The sequence below is a fragment of the Excalfactoria chinensis genome, chromosome 22 (assembly GCF_039878825.1).
Source record: "Excalfactoria chinensis isolate bCotChi1 chromosome 22, bCotChi1.hap2, whole genome shotgun sequence".
NCBI lineage: Eukaryota > Metazoa > Chordata > Aves > Galliformes > Phasianidae > Excalfactoria > Excalfactoria chinensis.
The window spans coordinates 1,969,678-1,983,129 of record NC_092846.1 but is presented as its reverse complement, the minus strand read 5'-3'; the positions used below and the strand labels follow the sequence as shown (position 1 = coordinate 1,983,129).

The 13,452-nt window shown below is 62.6% G+C and overlaps 1 protein-coding gene across 4 annotated transcripts in view; it reads left to right on the top strand.

The window, feature by feature from the left end:
• AHDC1 (AT-hook DNA binding motif containing 1) overlaps positions 1–13,452 on the top strand; it is a 45,332-nt gene that overhangs the window by 1,642 nt on the left and 30,238 nt on the right. Inside the window, exon 1 of one of the 4 annotated variants that reach the window (XM_072355336.1) lies at positions 3,571–3,627. The exons of the other annotated variants lie outside the window; for them this stretch is intronic. The gene's annotated coding sequence lies outside the window, so the exon portion shown is untranslated. Of the gene's footprint in view, positions 1–3,570; positions 3,628–13,452 lie in introns of those variants that run through there. 4 annotated transcript variants of the gene reach the window in all.

The window sequence follows — 13,452 nt, the reverse complement described above, 5'->3', positions numbered from 1 at the left end:
TGGCCCCGGCCGCGACCAGGTGGCCTTGTGCATAAAGCCACTTGGCCGGTTGCTGTGAGAACAGCAACCAAAAGCCACAGGCTGAGCTCATTGTGTGCTGGTGCGAGCCCCGGCGCGCTGTGGAGTCACTCCAGATTTATCCTGGCGTGACAGAGAGCAGAAGCGAGCCCCGAGGGCGCGGGCATGCATCCTGCCCGGCTGGGGGGGTTATGGGGTGCCTGGCCAAAGCGGGGCCCCCCGGCCCTTCGTGTCCCCCCCCCCAGGTGTCCCCTTACACTGTTGCTCTCAGGAATGTGCAGGGGAGGTGCTGCTGGTGCTGCTGGTGCTGGTGGTGATGGTGGTGCTGGTGGGGAGGGGAGGAAGGGGAGGAAAGGGGGGGGGGGGGTAGGAGGGGGGGGCTGGAGAAGGGATGGCGCGGCGCCAAATTCCGCTCTGCCATGTCTCTGTAACCTGAATAGGGCCAACTCCATCCCCGCTCTGAGTCCCCCCGTGGCTCCGCCGCGCTCCGATGCAGTTGGGAGGGAGGTGGCATGCTGTTAAACCCCCCCCTACACACACACACACCTCCTGCTTTCCCCCCCCACCCCCGGGTCCTAGCCCTAAAGCTGTGCTGGGGGGGGGGGGGAGAGGCTGTGGGCTGGCACGGCGTTGGGGACGGGGGAGCCAAGGACACGCCGGGAGCGGGCGGCCGGAGGAGGAGAAGAGATGGAAGCCTATGGAAGGTTATAGGGAGCCTGGGGGGGCCGCGCTGCCCTGCCCTCCTTAGAGCAGGCTGCAGGGACCTGGGGCGGGCTATTTCTGCTGAGATCCCGAGGAAAGCTCTGGGAGAATTGTGGGCTTCTATAAATAGTGTGTGTCAGCCGAGTGGAAACAGGGCCTTGAAATGCTCCTGCTATTCTCCCGAGTGCTTGGAACCAGCTCTTGGTAAACAGGGCAGCGCTGGGGAGGGCTGTTTCCTACTTCCGGGCTCGCGACGGGAGTGTTTTGGGGGGAGCAGGAGGAACAAGGGGGGGGGTTTGGCACGGCGATGGAGCTGGGCTCCCCACGGGGCCGGCCGGTGGCTGCAGGGCTATGGCGGGGCTGTCTGGATGTGGGGCAGCCCCTGGTTGTGTTGAGACCCCCCCCCCGTCCCCTCCCCAGCATTGGAGCTGTGGTGTGTTGCATAGTGCTGGGGGGCTGCAGGTGCCATCGGGGTGGGCTCGGCTCTTTGGGGGATGCTCTGTAAGGTCATGGTGGCTGTGCTGGCTCCGTCCCTTGGGGTGCAGCCCCTGTGTGAGCGCAGGGTGCTGTGCATCGTGGTGGGCGCCGTGTTTGGCTCTTCCTCATGTAGGTTGGTGTTAGTGCTGCTGCACCTGGGATCAGTGGGACGCTGCCTTGCACCATGCCTGGTGCAGCACGTGGGTTGCAGGGCAGGCATTGCATCCCTGTTGCACTCTTCTACTAGAGGCCCCATCCCACCGGAGCCTTTGCATGCAGAAGGGGTCTGGGGAGGTTCACCCAGCTGCAGGGCTGCATCCCATCGTGGTTGAAGCCCCTCTGTGCACAGCAGCTCAACTGTGTGCAGGGCTTTGCTCCTGCTGCTCATCCCTAGGCACTGCATGGGGACCCCGCTGTGCTGGTGCATCACACCTGGTGTGCGTCCCTGCAAGCCAGCATTTCCCTCGCTCTGCAAAAGGTGTCAGAAATCCCATAGCAGGAAAACAGCCGGGCTGCTGCTGGGTGCCGGCCCTGAGTTTCTGATGCTGCGCACAGCGGTGCTGGGGGGGCAGCTCAGCATCACAGAGTGGTGCAGCTGGACCTGACCGCCTGGGTTCGGGGCGAAGAGCAAAGCAAGCAGCGCCGCGTGGGTGGGAAGGGGCGAGCTGAGCTGAGTCCGTTTTGCTCTCTGCTTTGCTTCTTTTCTTCTTCTTTTTTTTTTTCCCCTTTAATTTTTTTTTATTTTTTTTTATTTTTTTTTTCTTTATTTCCCTCTCTGTGGGTTGAGCGTTGGGGCGACAGACAGGGAAAGTCTGAGCAATGGTCTCCGCGCTGGTGCTGTCTTCAATCACCGCGTCCCAGAATCCCTCGCTCTGGGCCTTCTAGGCACAAGGGCTTACAGCGAAAATCGGCAGCTGCAGCTGCGAGTGAAAGCACAAGAGCCCGGCTGGGTCTTTGGCATCGGCAGGAGAGCAAAAAGCTGGGGGAGGCGGGGAAGGAGCGGGGGGAGAGCAATGTGCCCTGTGGTTTTTTTCCAGCCCTGCCACCGAGGGGTTGTGTTTCAGAGCGACGGTTCCCGGGCACGGGAGGGGGGTGCGCGGCGATGCCTCCGGGGAGCTCATTAAATCTGCTTTTTCCCCCACCCCCCCACATACACACACACAACCCCCTCCGTGCTGTGCCTCACCGGCCGAGGATGTGGCGGGGAGAGACGTGCCGGGTGGAACAGCACCGTGAGCCCGCTGCCCGGTGGGGACACTTACTGGCCCGGGCAGGAACGCTGCCCTGGGGGCTCACCTGTTGGAGCACGTAGGGCGGGTGTGTGCCAGCAGGGCCGTGACAAAGGCAGCCGTGTGCTGAGGATTCCCTTTGCAGTGGGGTGAAGCCTACGGGGACACCGGAGTGACTTGAGGGCTTGGGGGGAACCGTGGGGCGGCAGGAGGGGTCGGCGTATGGGGCTGGCGTGTAGATCACAGGGAGCGAGGTGGGTGACAGCGGGGACACGGAGCTGCGGTGGAGAGCATGGGGACCCCCGCTCCCACCCTGCACAGGCGTGAGGGCTGCGGCGGCCTGGCGAGGCGGGAAGTCGAAATGTGGTATTGATCCTCGCGGAGGGAGAGCTGAGTGGTTCTGGCATCCGCCAGCCCCAACCTCTGCCCTTCCCGCGGCTCAACGAGCTCCAGGCCGGCAGCAGCATCCCTTCCCTGCGCCGCCACCCCCGGGGCCCCGAGCCCTGCGCACGCTCCTCGCCTCCTGCTGACTTCAGCGCATCGGCTTGGGCTCGGCGCCTGTAAATTCCTCGCAAAACCTGGGCCTAAAATATCTGGAGGAGGAGGACGGAGCGCCTTGGGCGAGGGAGATGAGATCTTCAGCTGCGGGAGAGAGGGAGGCAGCTCCGGGCTCCTCCAGCTGCCGGCCCCCGGGAATTCGCCGGGAATAAATCTCACCCGGAATAAATCTCACCCGACCTACTCGGTGGTTGGGGTTGGGATGAGGAGCCGGGGGCACCCGGGGCGGTGGCATGGGAGAGAGCTGAGGAAGGACAATAATGAAATAATAAACGCCGAGAGGGAGGTGCTGGGCGGGAGCCGTGTGAGAACCAGTTTGCGAGGTCCAGATTGGCAGCAGATCCTGAACCAGGAGGAGCCGAGCATCCATACGGCCCCTGCCGAGATCAGACGAGACGACAGCGGCTTGGTTTGGGGGAAGAAATTGGAGGCGGGGGAAGCTTTTTTGCTGAAATGAAATTTGAACCCCGAAGTGGGAGGGAAGTGGAGGTGGGGGGCACGGCTTTCTCCACATGGTTATTACTGCTGTTTTCCACCCAGCTGAAAGGAGAATGTAGCTTAATATGGACCCGTGGGGAGGAGAAGCGGTCGGGAGCAGAGATTTGTCAGAAGGGAGCTGGGAAGCGGCGTGCAGAGCGTAGAGGTGAGAGCGGCCGGCGGCGTGCCCCGAGGTGATGGCTGCCTGGCCACGGGCACGGGGCTGACACAGGGCACCATTGTTGGCAGGGACCAGCTGTGGCCTCCCCAGAGCTGTTGCCCTCAGCACAGAGCTCGGGGTGTTGGCGGGAATGGAAGTGGTTGTCATGGTGGTGTGAGGGCCTGGTTGCGGCCTGGTTGGGGTGTTTGAGGCCTGTGTGGGGCCTGGTTGAGGCCTTCAGGACCTGGTTGGGGCATGGTTAAGGGCTGTCAGAGCCTGGCTGTGGCATTTGGGGCCTGTTTGGGGCCTTCAGGTCCTAGTTGAGGTGCGGTCAAGTCCTGGTCAAGGCCAGGTTAGGGCCTGGTTGAGGCCTAATTGAGGCGTGGTCAAGGCCTGGTCAAGGCCTAGTTGAAGCCTAGTTGAGGCCTAGTTGAGGTGTGCTCAAGGCCTAGTTGAGGCCTGGTTGAGGTGTGCTCAAGGCCTGGTTGAGGCCTAGTTGAAGCGTGCTCAAGGCCTGGTCGAGGCCTAGTTGAGGCCTAGTTGAGGCGGGCTCAAGGCCTGGTCAAGGCCTAGTTGAGGCGGGCTCAAGGCCTATTTGAGGCCTAGTTGAGGAGGACTCAAGGCTTGGCCAGGGCCTGGCCAGGGCAGTGGGTGGATGCTGTGGGTAATTGCAGGTGAACCTGTATGAGGAAAGGGTTGAGTGAAAGCGATGGCAGCAGGGTGAGTTCACCTCTCTGGGTAGCCCCTCTTGCCTGTTAGTTTCCCCGGCGTGCTGCTGTCCCCATGTCGCCTCAGCCAGCCCCGCCATTGCTGCCCCTATTTTGCTGCTCTCGTTGCACAGAGCTGCTGGCTGCTGGCGTCAGCCCCTGCATTGCTGCAGCTGCTGGCTGTACCTCAGGCCATGGCGGTGCTTGGGGATGCCCCAGGGTGCTGCAAGCACTGGGACTGGGAGATGAGGAGGAGGAGGAAAAGGAGGAGGTGTGTGGTGGGGGGCTGTGGCCATGATGGGCAGTCCTTGGCGTTGTCTGAGCCCTCTGTGCTAGCCCCATGGTGAGGGGCAACCCAGGTCATGTGGTCCCCCCAGGCCCAGCTGGGGAAGAAGAGAACACCCTGGCATTTGCTCCCCATCCCCCACATTCCCACCTCAACTCCTCTCTGATGCTTCAAACACAGAGATGCCCTAAAGGCAGCAGAAGCACCTTAGCAAGTGCACACTAAATATTTGAACACGCATGGGTGGGTTTGGGTTTGCCGCTGCTCTTGCCCTTCCCCAGTTGTGACCCTGTTGCTGGGAGTGGTGTGTGCTCCTCCAGAGCCTACAGATTTGGGGTACCCATGGGTAACAGGCTTCTCCTGTTTCAAGGCAGGATGTGATATTTGCTTGGCAGCTCCTGCTCTCAGTTATTATGTCTGCTCCAACAGAACCAGCATGGTACTGCTGTGCCACCATGATTGCCATTGCATCCACTGTGAGCCACGCCGATGCCGCTCACCTCCCCAGAATCACAGCCAGACCCTCATCCTTCATCCCCACACCCTTCTCTTCCTCCCTGCAGCAGCAAAGCACCCTGCAGCTGGGCCCAGAGCCCATCGGGAAGGGGGAAAGCTGTGCTCCCCTCCCCTCCCCGGCATTCCTCGGGAGTGAAACACAAGAGCTGGCAGGGCACTCGCGCTTTCTCTGGCCTCCGCTCCTCCAGTTCCTGAACAAAGCCTCCTGCCTCTCCCGGGAGCTTGAAACAGGAGAGGTGGTTGCTGCCTGGACAGGAAAGGCGAGCTGTCCCCTTCTGTGTTGTGTCAGGAGACAGGAGATGGGATGTGGGTGGGTGGTGGTGGGCACGATCCTTGCAGTCTCTGTACCACCCTGCAGCATCACTCCAATGCTCCACCAAGCAGCTAAAGCCCACTGTTCCAGTGACCTCCTCCTCACCAATGTGGGTGACGGTTGAAGGACTGGCCAAAGGCTTTCCCATTCCCTTTGGAACAGGACGCACATGATATTGCTATGGAAACTGAGTCCTGGATGGGACCAGTTCAGACCCAGAAGGAACCACTTTAACCCCACAGAGGACTGATTTATCCCCACTCCAGTCCCAGCTTGGTCCAGGCTCCCGCTTGCTGTGCTGGTAATGTAGGTTGGAGCATCCATGCCAGCTTCACTCCCATGAGGCAGGTGATGGATCCAGCAGTTGAGTCCCCATCCACCTTCCCAAAAGTCCGACCCCTTCCTGCAGAACAAAGCTCTCCCTCCCCACCGCCCCCGGTGAAACAGGCCCCTGTCGGAGCGCAGTCCCCGACAGTGAAGGTTATTTTAATGGATGCATTACTTTAAACGAACCCTCCACCATCTGTTCCACCCCCTAATTACGCATGCAAAAAAAGCCCATCTCACAGCCAGCGCAGGAGAAAGTAAAGATATAAGTGATTTAAATGCATGTATCCCCAGCTCCGCTAGCAGCTGGGATGGGCTGCGCTCCCCTCCTTCCTCCTGGCTGCCAGGCAAATGGTGCAAGTTGCAGGGAAGGAGGCAGAGGGATGGCTCTCCTGGGTTTGGTGGCGGTCGCTGCAGATGAGGAGGAGGAGGAGGAAGGGGAAGAGGATGGAGGCTCTGATGCTGGCAGAGGTAGGGGTGGGAGTTTGTCAGCAGGCTCCCCCCCAGCAACCCCTACAGGTTGTCCGAACCTATGTGGAGGTGGAGGCTCAGCCTTCAAAACTGAGGGGGCTCGTGGCTGTCGTGGAGGTTGGTGTGTAACTGGGGGGATGCTGCAGCCTGGCTGTGTTTGGTGACGTCTTGTGTGAGTGCAGGGTCCTGCAGTGTAGGGTTGGGCTGTGTGCAGTCCCCATGTGTGATGTTGAGGTCTGTGTCCCACCAGAGCCTCAGCTGGGGACATAAGGGTGACAATGGGATAGCACTGGGGTGACAGCAGGGCCAAGTCCCCGGCTCCGTGCCCCATGGTGGGGCTCATCCTCACAGTCCTCGGATTCTGCCTGTGCTTGGAGGGGATGCTGAGGAGCACAGCAGGGGTGGCTGGGGTGTGCTCAGCACCTGCATGGTGCCTTTTCCCACCATAGTTGCATTGCACGAGCTGTCCCAACATCCATGGCCCCAGAGTGCCCCCAGGCAATGCTCAGATCTTGTGTTCCGTTCCTCAGCGCTGCAGGGAAGCAGAGGATGAGTGCAAAGGGGTGATCAAGAAGCCTCCAACAAGGCAGAACCATCAATATCTGGGAGAAAAAACCATAAATGTAGGTCAGCCTCCTGGTGATGGGGTCCAGGCATGGCGTCAAAGGTGGCCACAGCCATCACATCCCCGTGGCTATCCTGAGGGTGACCCAGTCTCCCTCATTCCCAACACAAACCCTCTCTGGCGATGGGTGGCCCCGAGGGACATCCTTGGGGACAGGGACACAGCCACAGAGCAGTGCTGCCACATCCTGGGTGCCGTCTCCCCTCTCCCTCCATCTCCTTCTCTCCGTGTCTGACTGCAGCAGATGCGCCAGCTCTGCAGGAAGAGGGAATTAAGTTGGGCTGGAGGAATTTTAAAGATTGCTGCAGGCCTGAGGGTCTTAGATACCCCTGTGGAGATGGGCAGTCATGCAGAATTAATCCTATCGGCAGCCTGGCTCGCCTTCAGCCGGTGCAGATCTCCAGGAGAGCGCAAGGGAGCGCGGGGGGCGATGCTGGGGGCAGCTGGGTGAGCACCGGCGCCTCTCGGCGTCGATGGGAAATTAATAATGAAAAATTAAAGCCCGAACTCAGCCTTCCCGCGGCCCAGAGGTGGGACTGGAAGGGGGGAGGAGGAAGCAAGCGAATGCTGCTAGGCTTATGGAAGACCTGTTTGCTGTAGTATATGGAGCTTGATGGCACGAGCGGGATGATGCTGGGGTCACATCCTGATCTGGGGGGCTGCGTGGGGCTACGCGGGGCTGGCTGGGCTCTTGGCTGGACCCAGAGATGTGTGCAGCGGGTTCACCCAGCAGCTCGGGGTGCTGCAGTCATGGGGGGGATGTGGGGACGCGCTGGATGTCCCCATGTGCCGCAGTGGCCACGTGCCGTGCAGGAAGGTGGCATCTGGTCACCCCGTGGCTCTGCCAGCCCCACAGGCACTGTCATCCCCATTGTCCCTGCCGGTCAGCAGGGCCGCAGTGCCACCAGGCCGCCATGCTCGGTGGCTCGGTGACGCCAGGCGGGGTGGCAGCTGCTGCCGAGCCCTCTGCTCCTGTGTTTTATAAATAATGCACCGCAGAGGCGTGTTGGCAGCGCTGCACACACCGCCTGCAGCCCAGCAGCCTGCAGCGCCGGGCATTTCGGGTGCTGTCACCACGGCTGGGTGACACCAGGCCAGCGCAAGCCCAGCAGGGAGAAGGTGACCCCCAACGTCCCCCTCATCCCCCGGCCCCAAATAGCTCTGTGGGGCGGTGGCTGTGCCGGGGGGTCCGCGGTGACCCCACGTGCCATTCCTGCGCCTCGTGGCGGTGGCGCCGATGGCGGCGCGCAGCTTGCATGGTTGCCATGGTGATGTGCTGGCGCTAACGAAGCCGAGTAAACATTAACGAGGGAGCCCCGCGCAGGTTGGGGCTGGGGGCTGTGGGAGCAGAGGGGGGAGCTCGGTGCCATCCCAGTGCTGTGTCCCTCGGTCCCTGAGCTGCCTCCCAGTGCGCTGCACGGTTCTGGTGTTGGAAAGGTCCCCAGGGGTGGGACATCTGGGTCCCTGTACCAGCTTAGGAGCACCGTCCGGATGGACCGATCCCCAGGATCCCATACAGGGACATCACCGTGGTGTCACCCTGTCTCTGCAGTGCAGCACCCATGGGTGCGGGGTGGCACTTTGGCAGCCGTGTGTCCCCAAGAGCTGCCCGGTGCTGGCAATGAGCTCAGGGCGTTCCTCGGCAGCTGCCACCACTGCAGTTGTCACTGTGACTCAACTCCCCGCGTCCCTCCCTTCCTCCTCGGCCATGGGGAACCCACACTGCAGCTCAGATAGGGGGCAGCCCCCACGCCGTGGCCCCGTGATGCCGCAGCCCAGGGCCCTGTGCTGGCGTTGCAGCTCATTAGAAGGAGGTGCAGGTGCCCCGGGTACCTTGGTCCTCCCCGAGGGCTCTTAATGAGCGGCCGCTAACGAGCGCCTCTGCTCCCCATTCTCCTCCTCAGCCGTGGGAAGAGGCTGATTGGTGAGCAGGCGCTGGGGAGCTGCGCGCAGGCTCTTTTTGGGGGCTCTGTGGGGATGAACGACCCAACCTGCTGCTCCATCCCTATATGCATCAGCACTGTGCAGGAAGGCCTCGCGGTCCCCATTGCCTCTGCTGGGTTTGAGCACGGCTCTGTAGGTCTTTTACCCCGGGAGGTGTTGCACCCTTTCCAAGTGCCACCCTCCTGCCTAGGGACGGGGCAGTTCCACATCTCTCCTTGCCCAGCAGGCTGTTGCATTGTGAGAACTGGGTCCCTGTGCCTCAGTTTCCCTTCCCAGGCCCTGGGGGCAGGCACTGGGGCTGGATGTGGATGTGAGGAGATCAGGAGCCTTGTTTTTCTGCACTGTATGAACCTCCGTGAGGACGCCTGTTTGTGGAGGCCTGGAGGGTTGGGGAGCTGTGCCTCCCCTGCTGATGCCCCAAAAATTCCCCACTGCTCTTGGCATCAGTGCAGCGATGGGGGCAGATCAGCGAGTGCCGCATGGGGCTGCATGGCCGGGGGGGGCCCTGAGGCTGTAAGAGAGCATCTCATCCCCCCACTCCTCCCCCCCCCCAGCTGCTCTAATCTCCTGCCAAACCTGCTCTTCCTGCAGGGCCCTCAGTGGGGCTGCGGCCACGGGTCCCAGCTGCTTTGGGGGCTGCAGGGAGCTCAGCCCACCCCATCCGGGCCCATCACCCCACTGGGGCCGGGTCCCCCACCTCCCCGCCGAAGGGAGCCCTAATCCTGCATGACACGGCGCCCGGCCCCGCGGTGGCTAATTGCAGCATCCCCAGCTGAGGATTATGGTTTAAAGCGGGGAAGGAGCAGCGGGAGCAGATGAGCTCCTGAGCAACAAAGCTCCCGTTTTCCCGCAAGCCACTTTTATTAGGGGCGTAATTAAAAGCCGACAGGAGGCAAAAATTATGGGGAGGGCCAAGGCGATGGAAGGGGCCACCCAATCCCCGCGCACCCCTGGGGGCTGCCTGCTCATAGGATGCTGAAGTGCAGCGGGGAGGTGGGAGCGCGGTACCCGGTGCTGCCCCACTCACATCCCAAAGGCCAGGACAGGACCGGGCGCCCGTCCCGCTCCCACCGCAGCGTTCCTCCCCGCCTCGCTGTGCTGGCAGGGCAGGAGGCAGCGAGGTGCCGGGCTGGTGGAGGAAACCCAAACTCAGCTCCCTATGAAAGGGGCTTTGTGTGCCCAGGAAGGAGCAGCCCTTCTCCTCCTCCTCTTCCTCCTTCTCTCCACGTCGCAGGAACGTGGGCGAACCTTCGGCACTGCTGAGTTGGGACTTCAGAGGGGGTGCTGGGAGCTGCCCTTGCGCTGCCCACTGCTGGCACCACCACCCCATAGGCAGGGAACACCCTGGGTGCTGCAGGGAAACTGAGGCCCCGAGCAGCCAGGCTGTCAGCCTCCCAAGAGGGCTTGTATCCATTGCTACTATGTGTGGTATCAAGAGGGGGAAAATGAAGTGTGTGACCCAACCCCCAGGGCTGTGTGGCTGTGCCAAGCCATCATGGCACCGGTGTCTCAGCTGGTGCCATCCCAATGTGGTCTCTGTGGCTGGAGCTGGCTGCTCTGACACTATCACAGGTGACAGACACGAGGACATTGTCCCACATCCTCGCACTGCCTCCAGCCTTGCCCACACCCCTGCACCACCACCTGCCTCAGTTTCCCCTTTAGGCACGCTGCAGGTCCAGCCCGGCAGACCCACGTTGCCCTCCCCAGCAGTGCCCAAGGAGGGGACACAGCACAGCACTGGGTGCTTCGTGGTGCCCCATGGGGACTCCCACACACCTGTGGTTCCCAGCAGGGCAGTGGGGTCCCCCAGTGAGTTCCTGGCCCTGGCTCCCGCGCCCCGGCTCCGGCAGGGGGCTTGTTCTCTGCCTGGACAGGAAGACGAATGAATTCCATTATGGGATCGCGATTTTATTCCACGTGTCAGGGAGCCTGAGATTAACTTGCTCACCAGGCTGTGACAAACCCAGACATCCGCGTGCACGCGCTCGGGCGCTGGGGCTCTGTGTGCTTGCGGGCACAGAGCTGTCTGAGACCCCACCGGACCCCCTGCAGACCCGGAGGGCAGCGGGGCTGTGTCTGTCCTGTCTGTCCTCCCTCCTTCCCGGCTCCTGGGGTGGGTTTGTTTGTTCTAGAGGCCCTTTGGCCACCCAGGGATTCAGGTCTGGAGCCAGGTGGGGAGCAGAGCATCCTCCTTGGACACGTCTCTATGCCAGGATGTCCGTGCGCCTCCAGAAAGCAGGCGGGGAGCAGGGAAAGGAGAGCTCAAGTGGTTTGTGGGGCAGAGTGAGGCCTCTTGCCAGAGCTGGGGATGTGCCAACCTCATTTCAGTCCAGTCAGCCCTGGGAGAGCAGGCTGGGGCCATGTGCATGGGGCTGTGCTGCGCCGAGCTGTGCCGTGCCATGCGGCACCGCACCACAGACCACTGCGCTGTGCCATGGTGCTTTGTGCTGTGCCATAGTGCTTTTTGCTGTGCCATGCCATGCAGGACCATGCCACGCCGTGCAACACCGAGCTGTGCCACCCCATGCTGTCCCACGCCGTGCCGTGCCATGCTTTGCCATGCTGTTCCATGCAGCACTGCGCCGTGCCATGCTTTGCCATGCTGTGCCACGTGGTGCAGCGCCGTGCCATGCTGTTCCATGGCACTCCGTGCCGTGCCGTGCCGTGCCGCGGGGCCGGCTGCTTTCCCCTCGCCTTCCCCCCTCCCTACGCGGGCGCAGGCAGCTGGCTCTGTTTGCTGGAGGCTTTGCGCATTCCAGTTCTTGGGTCACTCGCCTTCGAAACCTCTCCGGGGACGGAGGCAGTTGGGAGCTGTAACAAACAACCGAAGGGCTCCGATGACGCCCGCGCCCAGCACTGAGCGCCAGCATCGAGGGGACCCGAGGGGGAAGGCAGCCCCCCGCTCCCCCGACCCAACAGAACGGAGCAGCCCGGGGAGGTCCCGCCGCAAACACGCGGTGCTGGGGCGGTCAGGGAAGGGGCGGCTCCTTGCAGGACGTGGTGACTCGTAGGGGAGCGGCGCAGCGCACAGCAGCGCTGCCACAGTCCCCAACACGCGGGGCACCAGGCTGCATTTGTGCAGGGAGGGGTGACGGAGCCCAGCGGGCCCAACACAGCGGTGGGGCCAGCGAAGGTTGGGGCTGGTTAATGTGTCTTGGAATGTGTGCCGGAGCCGGCCCGGGGAGATCAAGGGTCCGTGCGGGGCTGCGGGAGCGCGCGGCTCTCGGGGGCTGCGGGGCCGCGCGTCGGGAAGGCTGGGCGGCGCGGGAAGGTCAGGCTTGGCCAGATGCAGCCACTCCACCCTCCTCCAGTGCTTTGCACATTAATGCAAATGCACTGGCCTGAGTGGTTCATTAGCAGCATGTGGAATGGAATAATGCATCCGCATCCCATTAGCCTAATGAAAAAAAGGGAGCCGGCACCTGGAACAAAGCTGCCGACTCTTGGCGAGTGCTCTGGCTCGGCCATGCTGGGCCGTGCCCCCCCCCCCCCATCCCCACCCCCCCTTTCCTCCCCTTCCCTTCCTTTTCCCTCCGTCGCCGCTGCCTCCGAGCATCCTCCCACCCCAGGGGTACAGGGCTGTCCCCAAGGCGGGCGCTGGCCGCCCCCAGTTGGAGACCCCCGGGGTGGGGGCACTGCCGGTATTGGGGGTTTAGCGGCCCCCGGTGCCGCAGCGGCGCTGCCCGGGTGTCGGTGCCGGGCGGAGCGATGTCCCCGCGTCTCTGGGGCTGGGAGCGCGGAGCCTGAAGGATTAGAGGAAACATTGCCAAACAAACCAGGCTGTGCCGGAACCAATTAGCCTCCAGCAGGCAGAGTTTCAGATGCTGTTATTTCTGCCTCTTCTCTTTCTCTGCCTCCTTCTGTCTCCCTCTCTCCCCCTTTTCCCCCTCCCCGGCCCTCCCCAGCCCCTCCTGCCCGCCCCCAACATCTCTGCCGTCTCCATTCCTCTCCGTGTCGGAGCTTGTTTTGGGCACTGGCTTTGGAGTGAGTCATGCCGCGCGTAGGGGATTTTAAAAGCTTTCTGCTGTCGCTGGGAGCCGGTTTGGGCTGCTCTGACACTGGGGGTGGAGCGCGGCGCGGTGCAGACAGCCCTCGTCTGGGGAGCCCAAAAATCCCCCCCGAACCGCCGGGGTCCCGCAGCCCCACAACGGGGCCAACCTCGGCCAGCCCAGCCAGAGGCTGAGTCACAGCCGAAAACTTTCGGAACCGTTGGAGCTTCCTCTGCGAGGCCCCCGGGCCAGGAAGTGGCTGCCGGGGCGTCGAAGCTGCGGGGCTGGGCGCTCAGACGCGAGATGTGGGTGCCGGGGCTCAAAACGGTGGGAGATTTGGGTAGATTTTGGAGACAGAGGTGGGAGATGGTGGAGATTTCCACCCTCCGCCAGCCCCGGGGTGGAGACCCCACGGCGTGACCCTCCCTCCGGTCTGCAGCTGGCTCCCTTCCTCCTCCTCCTCCTCCTCCTCGCCTTGAGCTGTGCTGCTGAGGGACTGCAGCTCCCGTGGATCAGGAGGAGATTTAGGTCAAGCGCTCGACTGAGTCGAAACAGCCATCTGTGTGCGGAGGAAGCGGCCACCCAGAGCCCCGGAGCGGCTGCCCGATTGCCGTCCCGTGCCCATGGCCGGCACGCAGAGCCACCTTTGT